Here is a 22,762-nt window from a genome sequence, read left to right on the forward strand (position 1 = left end):
TGCGCTCATCTCACTCTATAGGCCGGGAGCCAGCGCTGTCCGCAGACACTTCCGGGTCACGTGGCCTAACCGTTTACCTTCCCACTGGTAAGCGGTCCCTATTTATCTACTTGCACCCGGGGGTGCTTTCGAACTGCTAGGTTGGCAGGCGCTGGGACCAAACGACGGGAGCGCACCCCACCGCGGGGATTCGAACCGCCAACCATGCGATCGGCAAGTCCTAGGCGCTGAGGTTTTACCCACAGCGCCACCCACGTCCCCTAAATATCTGAGTAGGCTTTGCTAAACAGACTCTGAAAAGAGCGCAGGAGCGCACCTGCCTGAGGCAGGCAGTTCCAAAGTGTAGGTTCCACCACACTAAAAGATGGATTTCTCATAAATGCAGAAATGTTATAAGCGCATGTAACACTGCCAGTTGTCTATCTATTTCATTCAAATACCAGCAGGAGTCAAACCGAGGAAGACATAATGAGAATTAGCCAGGACTTTGCTTAGGGGGCACAAGCTTTTGTTGGAGGTGGGCAGAACCTCAGTTAGTTAAGTGTTTTCATTGATTTTTATTGTTGGGGGGGGGCAGCTGCCCCCTTGGCTATGCCCGTGCTGTTACAGACAGGTCAAAGTGGGGAAAACTCCAGTTGCTACATTCAAAAGATGCAAAACTCAGATTGGCTCTCTCTGTGCCTCCTGCACGCAAACCCCATTCAACTCTCACATGCGTAGTCACATATGTTCTCTGAGAAATTAACATTAACAACACTGGCCTTTGGGAAGTGAGAATACACATGTACCCTTCTGAAAATGCAGGTCAGAGGAAGATAGTTCCTCAAAGACATCAGACTAAGAAGCATTTCTTTTCAGTTCCTGCTTTAGGAGTACCTAATAAGTTCCTCTTACTTTTTGTTGCTGTTTAGTCGTTTAGTCATGTCCGACTCTTTGTGACCCCCTGGACCAGAGCACGCCAGGCACTTCTGTCTTCCACTGCCTCCCACAGTTTGGTCAGACTCATGCTGGTAGCTTTGAGAACACTGTCCCACCATCTCGTCCTCTGTCGTCCCCTTCTCCTTGTGCCCTCCATCTTTCCCAACATCAGGGTCTTTTCCAGGGAGCCTTCTCTTCTCATGAGGTGGCCAGAGTATTGGAGCCTCAGCTTCAGGATCTGTCCTTCCAGTGAGCACTCAGGGCTGATTTCCTTCAGAATGGAGAGGTTTGATCTTCTTGCAGTTCATGGGACTCTCAAGAGTCTCCTCCAGTACCATAATTCAAAAGCATCAATTCTTCAGCGATCAGCCTTCTTTATGGTCCAGCTCTCACTTCCATACATCACTACCTTTTACTTGAAGCAACACTTAATAGTTCCACATGCATCTCAAAACCTCTTGCAAATAATAAGAAATGGCCTCCAAGAAGCCTCAAAATTCTCAAGAGTAGCTTTATCTATTTGTTACTTTTAATGATGTGTTAATTTTTATGATACTGCTATAAATAATAGCTTTTCCCACCATACCTCTAAAGTCACATTCTGGGTAATCCTTCTAGTTCTGGTTAATAACCAAATGTGCAGCAACCAAAATGAAATGTCAATCACTTCCGGGTTGGCGCCTCCGGCAATGGCGGAGCTCCTCCGATCGGGAGGAACTTGCTCTGTGGAAACCAGGGTCTGACCGCCACGGCGAAGGCGGAGACCCACTGAAATCACAGGCGGGAGAAGCTTGTGAACTTGGGATTCGGCTGGCACCTTTTGCACCTCCCCTACTCGCGGGAAAATCCTGTTTTGGGGATCCGGAGCGACGTGGGGTGAGTGGCGCGGTGCTTTGAATCAACTGCTTTTTTCACGGAGTGAAGCCGCATTGCTGTTGCTGGAGAGCACTGACTTTTTCCTGTGGACAATTGGACTTTAAACAACTACCCGTGAGTAGAACGAAAAATTGGATCTTCAAATATCTTAATTTGGTATCGAAACGGGAAGGTTCTAAACAGGAAGTCCGCCTTCCTCTTTTGTAAATAGTTTGAAGCAAAGACGTTACAAGCTAAAGTCATGGCAAATCTTTGGTAAAGGATTAAATTTCAATCGGATAAAAACACCAAACCCCCCTTGGAAGCAGGAGAAGAGGGGGAAATTTTGAACCTAGCGAGCCTGCAGGAGAGAGCAAAAAATCAAACTACCACCGCTCTGAACCTGGAAACGGGCTGCTAGAAAAAGTGACGTTTTGGGAGAGTTCATTGACTGTGAACAGAACGTATTTGACAGCTAACTAAATAAGAGAAGTATACTGTTTCCATTGTCCTCTTCTGCGTTTAAAAAGGAGGAAAAGTAACTGAAAATTGAAACTATCTTTATTGCTTGAGTTGTGTTTGAAAGGATTGATACAAGTGGAGACTGTTTCCCTCTAGAGGGAGCTTTTGAAATTGTTACAGGAGTGGAACTGGGGATTCTCCAGCTGCAAGATAAGAAATTGTGAGAACCGGGAATTGACCTTGAACCATTTAAGAATGTTGACAGAAGCCATAGTGACCGTATTATGTAAAATAAGCTATTCGCTGGAACAGCTTCACAACAAGACGGATGATATGACTATTAAAATTGATAACTTGGGACAAAAAGTGATTAATCTCAGACAAAAAGTGAGCACCAACACAGAAATAATTCAGGACTTGGTACAGGAATCCACTTTGGCAGGACAAATTGTGGAAGAGAAGGAGAAAGCTGTTGTTGTTGAACCTAAAGTAATACAAGAGGGATCCTTAGTTTTACAGAAGCAAATTGAGGACTATAGGTTGAGGCCTTTTATGATTGAATCTAGAAAAAGTCAGATTTTGAGGATCGGATCCCGGTTTGGACTGAAGAAGGAAAGTTGGAAAGATCCCTCTATGCAGGGATTAACTGACTTCTGGGACATGGACTTGGGTTTGGAGGAGATTGAAGTTCTGGGGGCCTTTGGATTTGGAGGAATCTTGAAACATGTCCTGAAACACTTTATGGATCTTAGCTTTAACTATGGAAATTTGGCTGACCTGTCCAGAAAGAATAACAGTATTGTTGGGTCGGAGTCTTCCTGAGATCTGCTCGTTAGCATTAAAGAATATGAAGAAGACCTGCAGAAGGGACCTGGAAAAGAGTTAAGAGCCTCGGATATAAGATCGCCAGGTTGATGGACTATATGGAATTGACGGAAAGGACTGGCAGAACCCGAAACCAGGGAGAGGAGATGGTGGAAGAAGATTGGAAAATTTAAAGTTTATATATAGAAATGTTGTAAAATTAATGAGTGATAGAAAAATGGTGGAATGAAATTTTATGGCCTTAGCAGAAATGTTATAAGGAGTTAAGCATATATAAGTATTTTATCTTTAATGGAAAATAAAGTTAAAAATATGTTAAGATATTTATATTATGATAGAAAATAGAGAAAGATGGAAAGGATTTGCTGAAACAATTAATAGAAGTGGAATACAAAAAGGGAGGTGAGAGGATGTCGAGGAAATAAGGGAATGAAAGATAGATATGGAAAAGGTGTGATGTATGTTTTTAAATGGCTTTTGTCTTGTTTTGTTTAGGGTTAGGGTGGGTTAGGGTTTTGTTTAGTTTAGTTTAATGTGTTTAGTTTAATGTGTTTAGGTTGTGTTTTGTATTGTTTATATATTGTACTGTATTGTTTTTTCTCTCTTTTGTTTCCTCTCTTTTGTCTTTTTCCTTTTTTTTCTTTCCTTTTCTGTAATTTTTAAAAGTAATAAATATTATTTAAAAAAAACAACAAAATGAAATGTCGATTTTCCAGACATTTTCTCTGGAAAGTTCCCAGGGTTAGCCATGTTGGCATCTGCTATACTGGGTTTTTTGTTTGGAGACATTTCCTGCTCTTTGCAATTCAGTCTGGGAGTTAAGGGGTGGCTCCCCAACAGAGGAGTGAAGTCTAGAGGCTGCGCTGCCTCCTGCTGGTGGTCAGAGGGAAATCCAACTTACTCTTCCCAGAATGGGACATTTACAGTTAGGAAAAAAATACAATTTTTGTCTGATTCAGCTTTAGAGGATATCTTTTAATACTTTAAAATACGAGTGGCTTTTCTGTTCTTGTTAAATATCTATTAGGCTTTTATTTTTCATCTAGATCTTTTTAGAAAAGGAGCTCAATGTGTTAAATTCATCACCAGAAATTAACTAGCATTAAGCAAAACATGAGAAATCCTGCTCAACTGTTGTAAGAAAGATATTTGCAGCTGTCAGTTCTTGCCAACCCAGGACCAGGAAAAGTCCTTGTTTTATGAGATTGTTTGAAGAAGTAATAAAGCTTCCTGTGCAGGACATTAATTAAAGGGGTTATCAAAATAGGACAAACTAATATAATTTGTGATTGTATAAAATAAAGGAAGTAGAGATCCCATAGGGATCTAATGAATCACAGGATGGAAACAATCTTCTGGCTAACTAAACATTCAGGCTTAGTACAAAGTCGTAGAGTGTATATACAACTCAGCAAACCGGAAAATATGGTGTGTTTACATGAATGGATGAAGGAGGTCACAAAAACCATCTGGGCAAAACCCTTGGAGTATTCATTCTGCTCCTACCGTACAGCTTTAACAATATAACTGCAGTGATGAAGACCTATGCTGCACCTGTCTTGGGGCAGAATCAACCCAGCAGGTTCAGAAACCTTACAAAAATAAATATTTTCATTTGTCAAGAGGTTGTAGCATTCAGGGTTATATTTTCACTTGGATTGTGCTATAAGTTGTATTTATCATTGAATCATAGAGTTGGAAGAGACCACAAGGGCCATCGAGTCCAACCCCCTGCCAAGCAGGAAACATCATCAGAGCACTCCTGACATATGGTTGTCAAGCCTCTGCTTAAAGACCTCCAAAGAAGGAGACTCCACCACACTCCTTGGCAGCAAATTCCACTGTCGAACAGCTCTTACTGTCAGGAAGTTCTTCCTAATGCTTAGGTGGAATCTTCTTTCTTGTAGTTTGGATCCATTGCTCCGTGTCCGCTTCTCTGGAGCAGCAGAAAACAACCTTTCTCCCTCCTCTATGTGACATCCTTTTATATATTTGAACATGGCTATCATATCACCCCTTAACCTCCTCTTCTCCAGGCTAAACATGCCCAGCTCCCTTAGCCGTTCCTCATAAGGCATCGTTTCCAGGCCTTTGACCATTTTGGTTGCCCTCCTCTGGACACGTTCCAGTTTGTCAGTGTCCTTCTTGAACTGTGGTGCCCAGAACTGGACACAGTACTCCAGGTGAGGTCTGACCAGAGCAGAATACAGTGGCACTATGACTTCCCTTGATCTAGATGCTATACTCCTATTGATGCAGCCCAGAATTGCATTGGCTTTTTTAGCTGCCGCGTCACACTGTTGGCTCATGTCAAGTTTGTGGTCAACCAAGACTCCTAGATCCTTTTCACATGTACTGCTCTCAAGCCAGGTGTCACCCATCTTGTATTTGTGCCTCTCATTTTTTTTTGCCCAAGTGCAATACTTTACATTTCTCCCTGTTAAAATTCATCTTGTTTGTTTTGGCCCAGTTCTCTAATCTGTCAAGGTCGTTTTGAAGTGTGATCCTGTCCTCTGGGGTGTTAGCCACCCCTCCCAGTTTGGTGTCATCTGCAAATTTGATCAGGATGCCCTTGAGTCCATCATCCAAGTCGTTGATAAAGATGTTGAATAAGACCGGGCCCAAGACAGAACCCTGTGGCACCCCACTAGTCACTCTTCTCCAGGATGAAGAGGAACCATTGATGAGCACCCTTTGGGTTCGGTCAGACAGCCAGTTACAAATCCACTGAGTGGTAGCATAGTCAAGACCGCATTTTACCAGCTTCTTTACAAGAATACCATGGGGCACCTTGTCAAATGCCTTGCTGAGATCAAGGTAGGCTACATCCACTGCGTTCCCTTCATCTACCAGGCTTGTAATTCTGTCAAAAAACGAGATCAGGTTAGTCTGACATGACTTATTTTTCAGAAATCCATGCTGACTTTTGGTGATCACAGCATTCCTTTCTAGGTGCTCACAGACTGTTTGCTGAATGATCTGCTCCAGAATCTTCCCTGGTATTGATGTCAGACTGACTGGGCGGTAATTATTTGGGTCCTCTCTTTTCCCCTTTTTGAAAATAGGGACAACATTTGCCCTCCTCCAGTCTGCCGGGACTTCGCCTGTTCTCCAGGAATTCTCAAAGATGACTGCCAGTGGTTCTGAGATCACATCTGCCAGTTCTTTTAATACTCTTGGATGCAGTTCATCTGGCCCTGGAGACTTGAATACATCTAAACTAGCCAAGTATTCTTGTACTATCTCCTTAGTTATTCTGGGCTGTGTTTCCTCTGCTGAATCATTTGCTCCAAATTCTTCGGGTCGGGCATTGTTTTCTTTATCGGAGAAGACTGAGGCAAAGAAGGCATTGAGGAGTTCAGCCCTTTCTGTGTCCCCTGTTTGCATTTCACCATCTTCTCCTCTGAGTGACCCCACTGTTTCTTTGTTCTTCCTTTTGCTACGAACATACCCATAAAAGCCTTTTTTGTTGCTTTTAACCTCTCTAGCAAGCCTGAGTTCATTCTGTGCTTTACTAATTCAAAATAAATGAAATAATAGATGATTTCATACCTATAGGTCAAAATTAAGTCATTGTGTTGTTTATATTTGTACTATGGCTAAACTGTGTAAAGCACATATTGTTGGGGGGGGGGGCTTTAAATCTCTAGATGGCATCAAAATGACTAATAGGTTCTCAGCCAAAGTTGCTAATTGTTTGTATAATGCTTATTACCTATTGCAACAATCCACTTCAGGATAGGTTAAACTTATTTTCTATGATATAATGGAAGTGTCATCTAGCTTTTCTTTCCCAGTCCCAAATATAAAAAACAGGAGAAGATCTCTTAGGGAGGGAGGGTGGGAGGGAGAGGTAGTCTTCTGTTCCTAAACCTGTGAGAGCTGCACATTATAAGAAATGTGGGGTTGCTGTTGACAATGTCAGCCCTATCCCAAGTTGTCCCCCTCCCTTCTTGGTCCTGTTCCTTGCCTCATTACTCCGCTGTTTCCCTGCCTGTGCCAGCTGCAGCCAAGGGGGTGTAGCAGGGAAGCGCACATGGGATTTCATTAGGACATGGCAGAAGTTGTGCTACAGATGCAGAAGGGGCAACTCTGCCCAGTGCTACCATTTTTGGACGTACCCTCATCTTCCATCTGGTGTGTAAAGGTAAAGGGACCCCTGACCATTAGATCCAGTTGTGACCGACTCTGGGGTTGCAGGACTCATCTCGCTTTATTGGCTGAGGGAGCTGGTGTGCAGCTTCCGGGTCATGTGGCCAGCATGACTAAGCCGCTTCTGGCGAACCAGAGCAGTGCACAGAAATGCCGTTTACCTTCCCGCCGGAGCGGTACCTACTTGCACTTTGATGTGCTTTTGAACTGCTAGGTTGGCAGGAGCAGGGACCGAGCAACGGGAGCTCACCCTATTGCGGGGATTCAAACCACCAACCTTATGATCGGCAAGTCCTAGGCTCTGTGGTTTAACCACAGCGCCACCCGCGTCCTACTTGTGCCCAAATGGAGATCTTGCACTCACTATAGCTAATGTCACTTCAAGTCTGGTAGTTTTTCAGATGGACAGTTTGGCAAAGTTAGGTTCACTGGACCAAACTTGGACCCAGGTCAGCAGGGGTGATAGGGTAGCATATTCCACATTACCAGCTAGAGTACTGAGACAAGTGTGCCACTGTTCTCCCTCAAGATAGTTTTCCCCTCAGTTCCTGTTTAGTGCTATAATGGTAGGATCCGCTGCCATCTGCATGCAACCTTGACAAGTATTGATGGATTAAATTAATACTTGGATGTATTTTTAACAACCACTTCAGCGGCATTTAATGGAGAGAAATCATTGTAGCTTCTAATACTCAACTTATCTGATTTCAAGTGAACCTGATGGTTTGGGAATCAGTTTTTCTAAGGAAGATTGGCTTGTTAACAGTATTATGCAGTTACAAGCAAATGTGGTCACAGCTGGTTCTGGTTTTTTAGCTTATCCACCTGATTGGAAACAACAGGTTTTTGGTATTTTTCCATTTCTTACACTGACACCTAGTGTTCACTATTTCTGAGTTTCTTGCTAATGAGTTGCTGGCATGGTTAAGGTAATAGCGTACTCAAAACAATGCTCCATCTCACCCTTTAAAAGTGCACCATAATTACATTGTTTACTGATTTGCTCACCTACACTGAAAGAAAAACTCCATTATTTCTCAAAAAAATAATGTTCATAAGTGTAAAAAAAAAAATTAAGTCCTATGTATTGCTGGTACAGATTCATCTGAATTTCCTCAAAAGGGAAAAAAATAAAAATGGTGCATAAGGAAGCCAAGTTCCATAATGGAGTGTTGAAGGTGTGGGGAGAGAAGCAGTTATACTATTACTATCGGCCACTTAAGAGCGATACTTTTATTTTGTCCCCAAGGTTGAATATCTGCCTCTGATAACACTGAGTAAATAAAAGTCTGTATTATATGTAGTAATATTTGGCTGTGCCTGTGGAAAGGAATCCACTGGTGTTGGGCAAGGCTGCTGACGACCCTGGCAGGCCCTGGAGTGGGAAATCCCGTGGGAAAGCCGTGCAGGGGTCTCCAGTGGCGGCACATGCAGGCAACTTGCCCGAGCCCCCCTGCTGGATGACTCCCTGGGAGGCAGGCGCGGGTGCCTCCTTCTGGGTAATGGTAGGGCACCCAGTACTAGTTAAAAGGGAATTAAAGTCCAATGCGGATCCCTGCCCCATGTGAGAGACATATCATTTCCATTATTAGCTTTTTCCTTGAATTAGTCCATTAGGCAGTAAATGAACACAGCTTTCTCTCGCCTCTCTTTCCCGCTCTCTTCTGCGTTCTGCGTGCTGTGGAGCCGAGCTTGCTAACTTCTGCCTCTCCGGTTGTTGGGCCTCTGCCTGCCCTTCAGCCCAGCCTGCCTGGCCGAGGGTCAGGGACACGCTGGCCATCCCAGCTGCAGAGCAACAGCACAACGAAGCGCAATGTAGAAATCAAACCTATTTAGATTGCTCCAAAACATTCCGCTTGATGTTATGAAATGTCTTATGGTTACTTTGGGCCCTTTTATTATAATTATATTTATAATTATTCAGAGCTCTAACTTTAAAAGGAGATTTGTGAAACTGCAGTAGTACCAGAATATTTTACTCCTGGGCTTGATAAAACACTGAACCAAAAATTGCTTTAAAATAACTGCCTGGCGCAGCAATTTTAGCAGGCTCTTGCACCTGGAGCATGAAGGGGAGGGGGGAAACCACATCAGCAAAACGAACTTTCATTCATTTGTTGCATGTCAAGTTAAATATGATGCCTTTCTTCTGTTGTGTGAAGGTTTCTAACTGGAAAAGACAACTAGGCTAAACTTAGCAGCCAATCAATTTGTAAATTCTAAGAATGCAATAAAATTTGATACTGAAAAGGGTTCTCTCTTAAGAGACTAAGGAGATTAACAAAGTTATTTGAAATATTATCCCTCTTTCTTCTTTCAGTAGGACAATTACTTGACAATTCAGCCAAATCAGCTGAGGAAATTAAAAGGGACACAATTAAACTAGCATATATTTGGGAGCAGAATATACCCTGAGGTATATCCTGGAAGGACCTCTGTTTATTAACCTTGATATTTTTATTCCTTTCAGTATTTAAAAAATAAATAAATTATACATTCAGTCAGTGCTCTCACAGATTTAGTATAAAATAGCTTAGCGTGGTTCATTGCTAGAGTGAAACATCTTCCTTCTTTCCTCTCTTTGTTGTACCACTACTACTAGAATGCTATCACAAGCAAATTATTTTTATCCAACTTTTCTGAGCCAGGGAAATACTCAGAGCAGCCAATAAAATGAAAATTCACATTGTAATAATTACATCTACGAATTATAAACATGGACAGCTAAAAATAAAATCAGTCATAATTTAACACTCTTAGTCCTGTTGGATATAAACAACTTTATTCAGTAAGCACAGGGCAGATAGGGAAAAAGCACTTTGCAGTTTCCGATCAAGTTCTGCCCCTTCCTATTGTTCTCTCTTCTCGTTCCTTTCCCTGCACAATGCAGCCATAAAGCAAGCTTCCACCATGAAGGCTCAGAATCCAAAGCCCTCCTTGTTAATTAATAAGAAACTGTAAATAAAAAAAAACTTTTTTCCCCTTTTCCGATGGGAGCTCTGTATTTTTTTTATTTACTTACCTTTCGGAGCAATACTAGTGACATGTGAATGAGGCATAACAGGTTGGGGGGTTGGGACTAGCTAGATCAAGCTGCCAAGCTTTTAACTCTTCAATATAAACCTACCAATTTTATTTTTAAAAAACTTGAGAAATATAGCACAATAACCCCCAGTTCCCCCTGAAAGAGTTGTGTGTTTATAGCTCACTAGAAAGTGAGCAGAGATGGAGCCAAGTGGGCCTTCCTTGAGAGCGAGTTCCATAACCTTGGTGGTGCCACAAAAGGAAACTGTGTGTCCCTTGTGCTTAGTTACTGCATGTGCAGCAAACAAACCCAGTGAAATTGTAGTAATAACAATAATAATAATAATAATAATAATAATAATAATAATAATAATAATAATAATAACTATACCCCACCCATCTGGCTGGGCTTCCCCAGCCACTCTGGGCGGCTTCCAAAAAAAATATTAAAATACTGTAATACACCAAACATTAAAAGCTTCCCTAAACAGGGCTGCTTTCAGATGTCTTCTAAAAGTCTGGTAGTTGTTGTTCTCTTTGACATCTGCTGGGAGGGTGTTCCACAGGGTGGGTGCCACTACCGAGAAGGCCCTCTGCCTGGTTCCCTGTAACTTGACTTCTCGCAGCGAGGGAGCGACCAGAAGGCCCTTGGAGCTGGACCTCAGTGTCTGGGCAGAACGATGAGGGTGGAGACGCTCCTTCAGGTATACTGGACCGAGGCCGTTTAGGGCTTTAAAGGTCAGCACCAACACTTTGAATTGTGCTCAGAAACGTACTGGGAGCCAATGTAGGTCTTTCTAGACCAGTGTTATATGGCCTTGGCGGCCACTCCCAGTCACCAGTCTAGCTGCCGCGTTCTGGATTAGTTGTAGTTTCCGGGTCACCTTCAAATGTAGCCCCACGTAGAGCGCATTGCAGTAGTCCAAGCAGGAGATAACTAGAGCATGCACCACTCTGGCCAGACAGTCTGCAGACAGGTAGGGTCTCAGCCTACATACTAGATGAAGCTGGTAGACAGCTGCCCTGGACACAGATTGTAGTCAGAAGTTGTTCATTAAAATAATATTTTAGCACAATTTTATTTGACCTTTCTTCCATCATGAAACTCAAGACAAGGTACATTATATCTAATTAATGTAATGTATCTGCTAAAATATGTACATGAGGTAAAACCCCATTTTAAAAGCTTCAAAACATCTCCATCATCTTTTCTTTGTCCCTTCCATTCTCAATCTTTGATGGCTCAAACTTTAAAAAGTTTCTGAGATTTTCTGCTAAATTCTTATTCCCAGCAGCCCCCCCACCCTCCTCCCGATGACCAGTGTAATAAAAACTCATAATCAGAATCTCCCAATTTCCAAGCTACAAATAAACTTTGTTTACATTCCTTATTGCCTGCTTTTATTAATCTATCCTCAAGTGTTGGTCTCCCCCCCCCCCCCAGTTCTAGGTAATATCTGACTAAGTTGTAAACAGAATGGACTCACTGAAATAAATGGACTTAAGTTAGTAGTTATCCAGCCTGTCATAATTTCTAGGCACTGCCGCATAGCTGGGACCATTGCATCTGGGGTATCAGAGTGAAGAAACATAGACTCCTGCTTGAGCATTGATTCATCCCCATGCAGCTGTGGTTGTGGGGGGGCAGTGCTTGCAGGTCTCTGCTGCATCTCTGTCCCCCAGTCCCCCTGCAGTTCATACATTTGAGAGGGACAGATCAGATTAAAGTAAGAAGCCTGGTCTCCATGTGTAGGCTCCCTGTGTGATATATAATCATTTGTGACCAGGCTTCTAAACCGCACCAGGAACCTATATATGTGAGGAGGAGACTCCCTGCTTCAGATCTTCCTTCTCCAACATGAGGAAGGCAACGGCCTCTCCTCCATTTCAGTTTAATAGGTTTTAAATAATACAAGGTGAAAGGTGGAGCTCTGAGGAATCCCACAGGACAGTTCCCATAGAACAATTGGCAATGGTAGACACCTGGATCGCCTGAGCCCCTGCGAGGCAGAAGAACTGAGTTGCCCAGAGAGTCAGAAACTGGTGAGCTGCCTAGCAATGCCATTTCTCCTATCATTCTTCAGATGAAGATAATCCACCATCAGGAGCTGGGAATGGATCCAGAAAAGGAGCAAGATAACATGCTGCAATGTACATCCACAGCACTTTGGCTTGTGGGTAAGGGACACACGCAAATATTGGCAAAAGTTTCACTAGAGAAATAAGGACATCATTGGAAAGTTAAAAGGTGCCACTGCAGAAAACTGCTTGGACGTGGTGTGGGTCAAATGCCTCTTTGCTCTGCATGTGAGGAGTTCAGCATATTTTCTGTGTATGTGAAGAAAAGAGCTGCAGCATTACCAGGAGTAAGTCAGCTTCAAGGTCTAGGCCAAGGTGCTTGTTTCACAGTATATTCTTTATGATATTGAGCATGATGTTCAATAAGAGCATCCCATCTGGATGCTATTACCTGTAGGATGTGCAGCTTGTATATGTCTTCTGGAGGTTAGTTTCTAATGTTAAACAAAGGAAGCTGATTAAAACCAGCTGTAAAACATTTTCATAGTTCCTCTTTTTTACAGTGGGTATTGAGTTACCTTGCACATGACTGCATGTCTGAACTAAAAATAAAGTAAATCTTTCCCCTCTTATTAAAATTAGTATAATATTGATTTTTTTTAAAGTTGAACTAAATGTAGCTGTTTCCTAACTTGGCACTAGAATTTAATACTGCTGACATCACTACATATTTTTACATGCTTCTGAGAAATAATTGTCCATTTATTCATGCAGTGTGCTGCAATAAGCACATTTTTAGGTGCAGACTAAAATGTAAACATTATAATAAAAGCATATTAAAAATTTTACATGCAGCATTTATTAAATTCAGCAATGAAGACTTGCCAGAGAAATGTACAGTGTTATTGACTAAAATGTAGTGTGAGAAATATTATAGGGAATATTATAGGGAACTGTCATATAATTAGAGCAATTCCTGTTTAAATATTTGTTTATGGTTCATTTAGAGGCTCTTAGTACACCTCCAATTGCCAATTCTAATTTTTTGCGTGATTAGGACATTATATATGAACATATTAAACTACTTTATTCTCACTTTGTCCAGTATTGTCTACTCTGACCAGCAACGGCTCTCCAAGAGTTTCCCCAGCCCTGCTATCCGGCATTATTTATCACTGTCTACCAAAAAAGCAGGTGTGATCTGCTTCTGAGCTGAATCCCTTTGCTCTGCTGATTTTTCAAAGGGAAGGATGCACTTTCCCCACTACCAAATTCCCTCCTTTGTCCTGTTCCTCTTCTGTCTGTCCCTCTCTCTCCCCTCACGCTTTTTCTTCTGTCTCATTGTGGATTAGGGTGAATGTTTCAGGAGGTGGGATCAGGTAGTTGGAGCAGATGGAAGGGAATTGAAATGGAAAGGACTAAAATGTGTGCCTGTATACGATTCCTCCATTTGATGTTAATTGAGCAAGTATAGAATTATCCCTATCACACTGACTTAAATTTATACTCTAGGACACCTATTTATGCAGTGCTAATGTTATTTCATGATAGTAAACATTCAAGATTTCCCTTTTCAGTTTGAAAACACTAAGTAGTATAAATCAAAGCCCACAAAAAGTCTGTCATTGCTCAAATGTGTCTGTTGGAACAGAAAGTGACAAATATGGTTCTCTGAGGTAAATATTTGGAAATTCTGAAAATGCTTTGGGAACGATTAACCTTGCTGTTTGTTGTAAACTTTCTCTCAGGAAAGCCAAGTCTTGCTCATAAATACCACACCGAGCAAATAGCCGAGGGCATTTCTCATCCTTAATACGCACACTGCAGCTTTATCTCCAGCCAGTTCTATCTCATCTGGCTGGGTTTTTCTCCCAGCATGTTCTGCGGTACCAACTAATTTAAAATAAAAGGCCTGGTATGTGCACACAATTTGAACATTCATGCAATGGTACAAAAGCAAATGTCAAAGCCCTGGAACAGTAAGGCTTTTTTATTTCACCAATTAGCAGATGATCTTTCCCAGACAGATAGTGTATCTCTTGCGCGTGTTCATAAGGCAATGTGCTGTTCTATCACCCGAGAGTTAACAAGACATGTTGTGCCACGTCAGTGAGATTTACAAGAGCTGATGTTCATCTCAGAACAAAGGCTTATGACTCCTGGCAGATGATGTATTGCGGTGGTGCTTGCCCTGTCTAATCTTGCCCTGCTGGATCAGACCACAGTCCTGCCAAGTCCAGCGTTTGGTTCTCCCAGGGGCAGCCCGCTCTCTCTGCCCACAAGCAGCATGAGCAGCACATGCCTTCCGAGGCGCACAGCCGCATAGGACTACCAGCAGCGCATCTTCAGAGTACAGTGGTACCTCAGGTTAAGAACTTAATTCGTTACGGAGGTCCATTCTTAACCTGAAACTGTTCTTAACCTGAAGCACCACTTTAGCTAATGGGGCCTCCCACTGCCGCCGCGCGATTTCTGTTCTCATCCTGAAGCAAAGTTCTTAACCCAAGGTACTATTTCTGGGCTAGCAGAGTCTGTAACCTGAAGCGTCTGTAACCCGAGGTACCACTGTAGTCCCTTTGAACTCCAGTGGAATTATTCTGGGCTATGCAATACTCCCAGTAGGCTAAGGATGCCATCCTATCCCCTCTTACCTGGAAGTAAGCCCCACTGATTTCAATAGGGCTTACTTCTCAGTAGACATCATAAGGGTGCTGCTGTAAAATACAAGCAAAGCAGCTAAATTGGTTTGTGGAGCAGTCATTTGGTTTCCCTGCCTTTCAATTCCATTTGAGTTAAGTGAAGTGGACTAGTACCTAAGTAAAGATAAAGGGACCCCTGACCATTAGGTCCATTCGTGACCGACTCTGGAGTTGCAGTGCGCATCTCGCTTTATTGGCAGAGGGAGCTGGCGTGCAGCTTCTGGGTCATGTGGCCAGCATGACTAAGCCGCTTCTGGCGAATCAGAGCAGTGCACGGAAACGCCGTTTACCTTCCCACCGGAGTGGTACCTATTTATCTACTTGCACTCTGACGTGCTTTCAAACTGCTAGATGGGCAGGAGCAGGGACCGAGCAACGGGAGCTCACCCCATCGCGGGGATTCGAACTGCCAACCTTCTGATTGGCAAGTCCTAGGCTCTGTGGTTTAACCCACAGTGCCACCCGCACCCCAGACTATTACCTACATACCGACAAATTCTCTAAACATTCAAACCAGAAATCTTTAAATATATTGGAACTTTCTTCACCAGAGAAAATCAACCTGCTCAGCAAGCCTGTGAAAGCATTTTTTTATTATTACATGAAATGTTTTCTTGAAACCAGCAGAAGGTAATTATCAAAACTTATAGAAAGTAACCTCACTAAGCAAAGTATGGGGGAGGAAGGAGAAAAAAAATAAAATACAACCTTGCAGAGAATTATCTTTTAATGTGTTCTCTTCCATCTATCATGGGGGTGGGGGAGAGCCAAATCAGTGCTCACTTTTGATGTCGTTAACTGGTGTGTATTGTTTGTTGCTGTTTTTTTCAAGACAGATCATTTTGTTGTTGTTTAGTCATGTCCGACTCTTCGTGCCCCCCTGGACCAGAGCACGCCAGGCACTCCTGTCTTCCACTGCCTCCCGCAGTTTGGTCAAACTCATGCTGGTAGCTTCGAGAACACTGTCCAACCATCTCGTCCTCTGTCGTCCCATTCTCCTTTGGCCCTCCATCTTTCCCAGCATCAGGGTCTTTTCCAGGGAGTCTTCTCTTCTCATGAGGTGGCCAAAGTCTTGGAGCCTCAGCTTCAGGATCTGTCCTTCCAGTGAGCACTCAGGGCTGATTTCCTTCAGAATGGAGAGGTTTGATCTTGCAGTCCATGGGACTCTCAAGAGTCTCCTCCAGCACCATAATTCAAAAGCATCAATTTCTCCCTTTAAAACAATTTAGGGGCTGTTGTGACTCTTCTCAATTTGGAAAAGAATCAAATCAAAACAAAACAAAACAGAAGCATACAGAACAGTGAAAACAACGATGCAGCATTCATGGCAATTTGCTAAGATGATTTCTAAAACAAACACACCCAAAAAGGATGGTGGTAGAAAACCTGAACACTTTTTCTAAGAGCAGTTGGCAATTATCTCTTCCTGCATTGTTTCTCCCTCTCTTTCTCTCCCCCCCCCACTCAAGTGGTTTGAAATGGTGACAAAAGGGTTGTGTGTGACAAACAACCTTTTTGTCACCATTTCAAACCACTTGAGTCACCACCATCAATTCCAAGCTTTATTAATAACCAAGAAGCAGCTTTAAAAAGCAGTGAATACTATAAAACCAATGATTTCTAAACTTGCCAAGGCAAATCTGCTCTGCCCCTATCCTTGCTTCTACTGCTTAGGGCCTGTCGCCCTGGAGCCAACAGATCAGTATGGTAGGCAAGCAGGCAGCGCCAGAACTTCTGAATGGGAGCGATTGGCTCCAGTGCACAGTAGTTGCCTGCCAACATGCAATGCACAGTGCACTCCCCCCTCCCCCATATCAGGCTTGTGGATTTGGGAGACTCCTGGATCTCTCTTTCTTTCTGGGTGGGCCAGAAACAGATGGTAGCCGGGAAGACCTTTGAACACCTTCTGCTGGGGTGCCATCTTCTCCCTTTCTTCAAGAAATGAGATAATAATACTCTCCTCAGGCACTCATTTCCTAATTACCATATTTTTTGCTCTATAAGACTCACTTTTTCCCTCCTAAAAAGTAAGGGGAAATGTGTGTGCGTCTTATGGAGCGAATGCAGGCTGCACAGCTATCCCATAAGCCAGAACAGCAAGAGGGATTGCTGCTTTCACTGCGCAGCGATCCCTCTTGCTGTTCTGGCTTCTGAGATTCAGAATATTTTTTTTCTTGTTTTCCTCCTCCAAAAACAAGGTGCGTCTTGTGGTCTGGTGCGTCTTATAGAGCGAAAAATACGGTACTTTGAGGTTAGATTATTATGATGCATTTTCTGAACTGAACACAGCTTGGAAGTTGCGCTTGTTCCCAGAATATGACTAGGTGGGTATTAAGTGGAGCAGGCAGACTGAACAGAGAAACCAATACCAGCGACTTTTGTAATCATTGTTTTTTCAATTGTGATTAATTCTAAGTGCTGGCCTTTGTTTTTTGTTTTACCTTTAAAGGCCCCGCATTGCCCTATTGCTTTTGCTGCTCCATTTTCCTCAGGACTGCCTTGTTTCTTTTCATGTCTCAGTAGAAATCCTAAGAGAACGAGAAGGGGTGTTGCATTCTCTCACCAAAATGACATGCAATGCTATTTTTCTAGAAAAAGAGGTGCAGGAACTCACTCAAACACCTCCCTAGCAGCTAGCATTTCCTGACATCATTTTCTGTTGATATATAATTCCTCTTTGGAAAATTAACATACAGATATTGGCTCTGGAGGCACCGGGATATTTTAGGCAGAATTTGCTGATTTCCCCCATGTGCCTCTCAAAGTATTTTCACTCATCTATTATTTCTCCTCCTCCTTTCATTTCACACTTAAGTTGCATTCCCATGCCCATCCCTCAACTGCCAGTCCCCCCCCCCATCCAACCTTCCTGCTCCTTTTACATTCACTTCCTCCTCCCACAACAGCTTTCTTCTTTGTTGTTGTTGTTGCTTACTGCTGCTGCTACTCCATTTGGAGCTGTTGCTGATGGGGTCTGTTCAACCAAAAGCTACAGTAGGACCTCCTTCGTAGGCTGCAGTGCTAGGGATCCCTCACCCACAGTTTGAGAAATATTGCTCTCACCTACCAAATGTCGTTTCCCCTCTTATAATTAATTATTGATTGACTAAATAAATCAATCAATAAAGTATATTTTTATAATATACTGAAATAAAACAGCTATTTAATATAAAAAGAACAAGGACAGAAAGGAGAAGAGAAAACAAAAAGAAAGACCTAAGGAGAGAGAAAAGCAAGGGGCAGAGAGAAAGAGAGAAAAGAAAAGTGGACAAAAGGAAGGAATCATTATATTTGGTCTGCAAATTCCATTAAGGCCTTAACATCACGTTCTGTTCTGGGAGTGGCAAAGACAAAGACTTCTTATTCATTTATTTAAAAATCCTGATCAAGGTACAATGCCTTACCTGCAGTCCACCTGCCCCATTATAGGCAGCATGATTTATTGATCACTCATTTATAGTTCTTCACAAGTGTACCCTTTAGAAGTCCCTGAAGAGAGTGAATGTTTTGGGGAAGCCGGTTGACCAAGAGCCTACCCTATTGTGGTCATTGTGGTCATGCTGTCTCGTGCCAGTCCAAAATAAGGCTATAATATATCGTCAAAGGTTGCCCATTTTCCAAAGTGCTGATTTTCACACACCAGGTAATGTTCTTAGGCAAATTAGAACACAGAACACCTGAGCAGGTTATTACTTCAATCAAAGATGCTAACATTTCCTGAAAAACTTCTGATTCCTTGTGAAAGTTAGAGGCACAAAATAGTGCACCCCCCTCTCCAAGCTTAAGGAGGAGATTTTAGGGCAGAGATGGGGAGCCTGAGGCCTTCTAGTTGTTGTTCAACTGTAACTTCCATGATTGCCGAGACTGACCATTACAATACTGTTAAGCCAATCATATTTTTGGTGAAAGGCAAATGTGAAAAACTTGCAATCCCTCCCATCCTGGCAAGGGAAACCCACATGTATGGTGGCCCATCAGGAGCTCATTAAATTGTGTTCTTGCTTTAATTCACATGTAGTGCGCTCATGTGGTGAGACTGGAGTAGGGCTGAACTGCTAGCGCTGCCTCTGGCACTCTTTCCTCAGGTGCAGTTCTGGCAAGGAAGCCTCTGCCAAGGGACTCCAACATGTAAGCAGCTGCACATGCAAGAGGACACACAGTTGCACGGTGCTACGGATCACATGGAGTCCACGCATAGGCAAAAGAAGTTGCTCCCATGCTGGGGTTCCTTTGCAGATATCCACATGTGATGGGACTAGGTTTCATAGGCTAAAAACACACAGACTTCTCTGTGGAAGTTGAACAGGAAAAATGAATTTAAAAGCTAGTGTGTAAGTGTGTAACAACACTGAGGCACAGGGTTTTTTTGTGGTTCTGTCTTAAAATAATGAAGGGCCTCAAGGTAGTGATGTGTCTTATATTTCACTCTTGGGAATTAGCTTGATGAACTTTTAAAATGAAAGTTGTATGTATCCTGCTTATTGAAAAAGACATCTGAACTAGCTTCTTGATAGTTTGATCCTAAGTTGCTTGGACAATTTTATTTCATATGTTAGAACCTGAACGAAAAAGTAGTGCAATAATTTATTCTTATGGGGTTGCTTTGGCTTTAGTATTTCTTTCCTTTCCTGTTGTTTGATCCAGTGTAATTGCATAATAGATTTCATTACATATTTTTTGCGGTTGCAGTAAAGAGGAAACACCGTTCAGCAAGTTCCTTTGTTTTTTATCACCATCCTTTCACAATGTAAATGTTACTACTGTGGTACCTCGGGTTACATACGCTTCAGGTTACATACGCTTCAGGTTACAGACTCCCGTTAACCCAGAAATAGTGCTTCAGGTTAAGAACTTTGCTTCAGGATGAGAACAGAAATTGTGCTCCGGCGGCGTGGCGGCAGCAGGAGGCCCCATTAGCTAAAGTGGTGCTTCAGGTTAAGAACAGTTTCAGGTTAAGTACGGACCTCTGGAACGAATTAAGTACTTAACCCGAGGTACCACTGTATTTCTCCTTGTTCTAAGTCAAGGCTGGGGAATCTGTGTCCCACTCCATGACCAGTTGAGGGAAGGGGGTGGCTTTGGAATTTGATAAGTTTCACAAATTCTTCTTTTAATGAGCATTCTGCAAATTTTGGTCCAGTCTCTCAGGCTGGAGCTGCAACAGTAAGCAATTAAGAAGTGTGATTGTTAAAATACATAATTTATTTGTTAACTGATATAGATACTGGTATATGTTGGCAATTATTTTATTATGACAAGGGGCCTCATAAATTGGAAGTTGTATGGGCCACTCTGGACCTCTGAGCGGGTCCGGATCTACCAGATGTTGGGCTACAACTCTTATCATCCCTGACCGTTGGGGCTGATGGGAGCTGAAGAACATCTGGAGGGCCGCAGGTTTCCCACACGTGCTCTAAAGTGGTGGGAAATAGGAGGTCAGAAACCTGCTTGCTGGTTTCCCACAGGCATCTAGTTGGCCGTGGTACAGTCATACCTCGAGTTAAAGTAGCTTCGGGATGAGTATTTTCGGGTTGTGTGCTGCGGCGACCCGGAAGTAACGGAGCGTGTTACTTCCGGGTTTCGACGCTCGCGCATGCGCAGACAGTCAAAATGACGTCATGCACGGACGTGGGTTGTGTTCGCTTCAGGATGCGAACGGGACTCCAGAACGGATCCCGTTCGCATCCAGAGGTACCACTGTATTAACCAGCTGTTTCCAAATTGGCCCATGGGCCCCAAGACACAGGCATTCCATTTTCTAACTACTGTGACGTGCTGTTTTCACCAATAATTTCACTTTCACCATAATTAGACCCCTTTAATTCATGTTTTCAATAAACTGGTGATACAATTTTTAAAAATATTTTTAAAAATAAAGAGTACCATATAGAGTACCTCGTCAAGCATTCCCATGTAGGCCAACAAATGGCCCCATCCTGATATCACACACACTGAGAAGCCCCTTCTCCGTCATCTGTGTGTGCATCTGTAGGATGCTGGATTTTACACATAAAACATGGAATGCTTGTAGGTCTGCCTGCAGCCCTTGTCTAATGGAATTAAGTGGCTAAATCACAGTAGTGTTGCTTGGCACCCTGTGGCCGCAGATACACACAGGTGTACTAAAATGGTGGGCGTAAGCACACCCTGCTATGTATTGTGTTGTGTAGTGTATTAAAATTGTGTTACCTTCTATCCAACAGAGCTTTATATTATCTGTTTCGTTTGAAGGCTTCTGTAGATCTGTGCGAAATTTGAAAAAGATGTGTTGTATTATCAGCATACTAACATCCATTTTCTAAGCGCTTATTGAGTAAATGCATGCTGGATGTAAGTCCTCTGGGTTCATCCAAATTACACCAATGAGGTATTCATCCTGTTCTTTGTATTATAATTTTACCCAGCTTTTCTATACTTTATGCTGGAAATTTAAGTACCTTGTGTATCCTTAAACTAATCAGAATAAGAAGCCACTTTCTGTGCCAAAGAAAGAGAACTATCATTTTTCACATTCTTATACTTTCCAGTTCAGTTTCAAGGAAGATTATGTTACTGTGACTTCTGAATTCCTGAAAGTTCTCTTGTCTTTGTAGCTGCAAAGGCCTCCTGAGCATTTCAAAGGAAATAATGTGAATTTTTTGTGTGCAGTATGTTTTGTGTTGTGCATACCAGATACAGTCCACATTTTGTGTGCATGTGATTAGACTGGGGGGAAAATAATGCAGTCCAGTATTATGATTTATTGACTGAATCTTTTTCCTGCTGAAAACTTGCCAAAACTGAAAGCTTGCCCCCACCCCACTTCCATATTAGAAACAGCTACTGTTTTTGTTGATCTTTTTAACTTCTGAATAGGCCTATTTCAAGTCATACCAGCATGAGATCTTAGATTAATAATATACTTATTCAGCCACTACTAGAGTAAAACCATTGGCATATGAAGGTTAGAATTTCTTAAAATTGTTTTCAGGTGCATTTTGTGAAAGGTGAGTAAGATATATATATATATATATATATATATATATATATATATATATATATATATATAATGTGAAATTATTTCTATTTATTGTTTCATCTTACAGATGTGAAAGTAAATTTTAACATAGCTTAGGCTTTCCAAAAATTAAGTCTTCACCAGCACCCATTGTTCATTTTGCATCTTTCATCTTCCTAAATCCATACACACACACAGAGAGAGTCCTTACAGGAAAGAAGCCATTGGGGAATGAGCATTGCCTGGACAAATAGAAGCAGGACTGAACCTTACAAACTTACTCTTGGCATATAGAAGTGTTTTAGATGTGTCAACTCCTGCAGCCAAGCTGGTGGCAAACGTCCTGCTCCGCTTTCCTTTGGACCACATCAGAGAGGCCAAGAGGGGAGCCTTGGCGTCCAGGCAGCCCAATATCTCCAGACACACTGCCCAGGCTTGAGCCTCGGGAAATTCACTGGTGCTGCTAACACAGTGGTTTGACATAACCCCCAGAAAAGCACTCCATTGTCTCTTGAGAAAGATGGATGCCAACAATGACCTTGTGCCACAATGGAGGGGTTCTTGGCATCAGCTCTCAAAGAGGGTATCCTTTGATTTTTTTTTTAATGTGAGTGAGAGAGAGAGAGAGAGAGAGAGAGAGAGGAAGGAAAGTTAGCATTGGGTTGCAGTAGTGTATTTGTGGGTATTCTATAAACATTACATTTCTCTTTTTTTTGCCCTATTGATGCAAAAGCTAGATTCTTCCCTTCAATGTTACAGGATGTTTCACTCAATATGATTGCTTGTAGGATACCATGAATTTTCCTTGAGG

General features: G+C 42.5%; 1 protein-coding gene across 7 annotated transcripts in view; it reads left to right on the top strand.

Moving 5' to 3' along the window:
• The window catches only part of SUPT3H (SPT3 homolog, SAGA and STAGA complex component), a 240,575-nt gene that overhangs the window by 141,499 nt on the left and 76,314 nt on the right, over nt 1–22,762 (top strand). The window lies entirely within an intron of this gene.

The sequence above is a fragment of the Podarcis filfolensis genome (genome assembly GCF_964270895.1).
Source record: "Podarcis filfolensis genome assembly, chromosome: 3".
NCBI classification, from domain to species: domain Eukaryota; kingdom Metazoa; phylum Chordata; class Lepidosauria; order Squamata; family Lacertidae; genus Podarcis; species Podarcis filfolensis.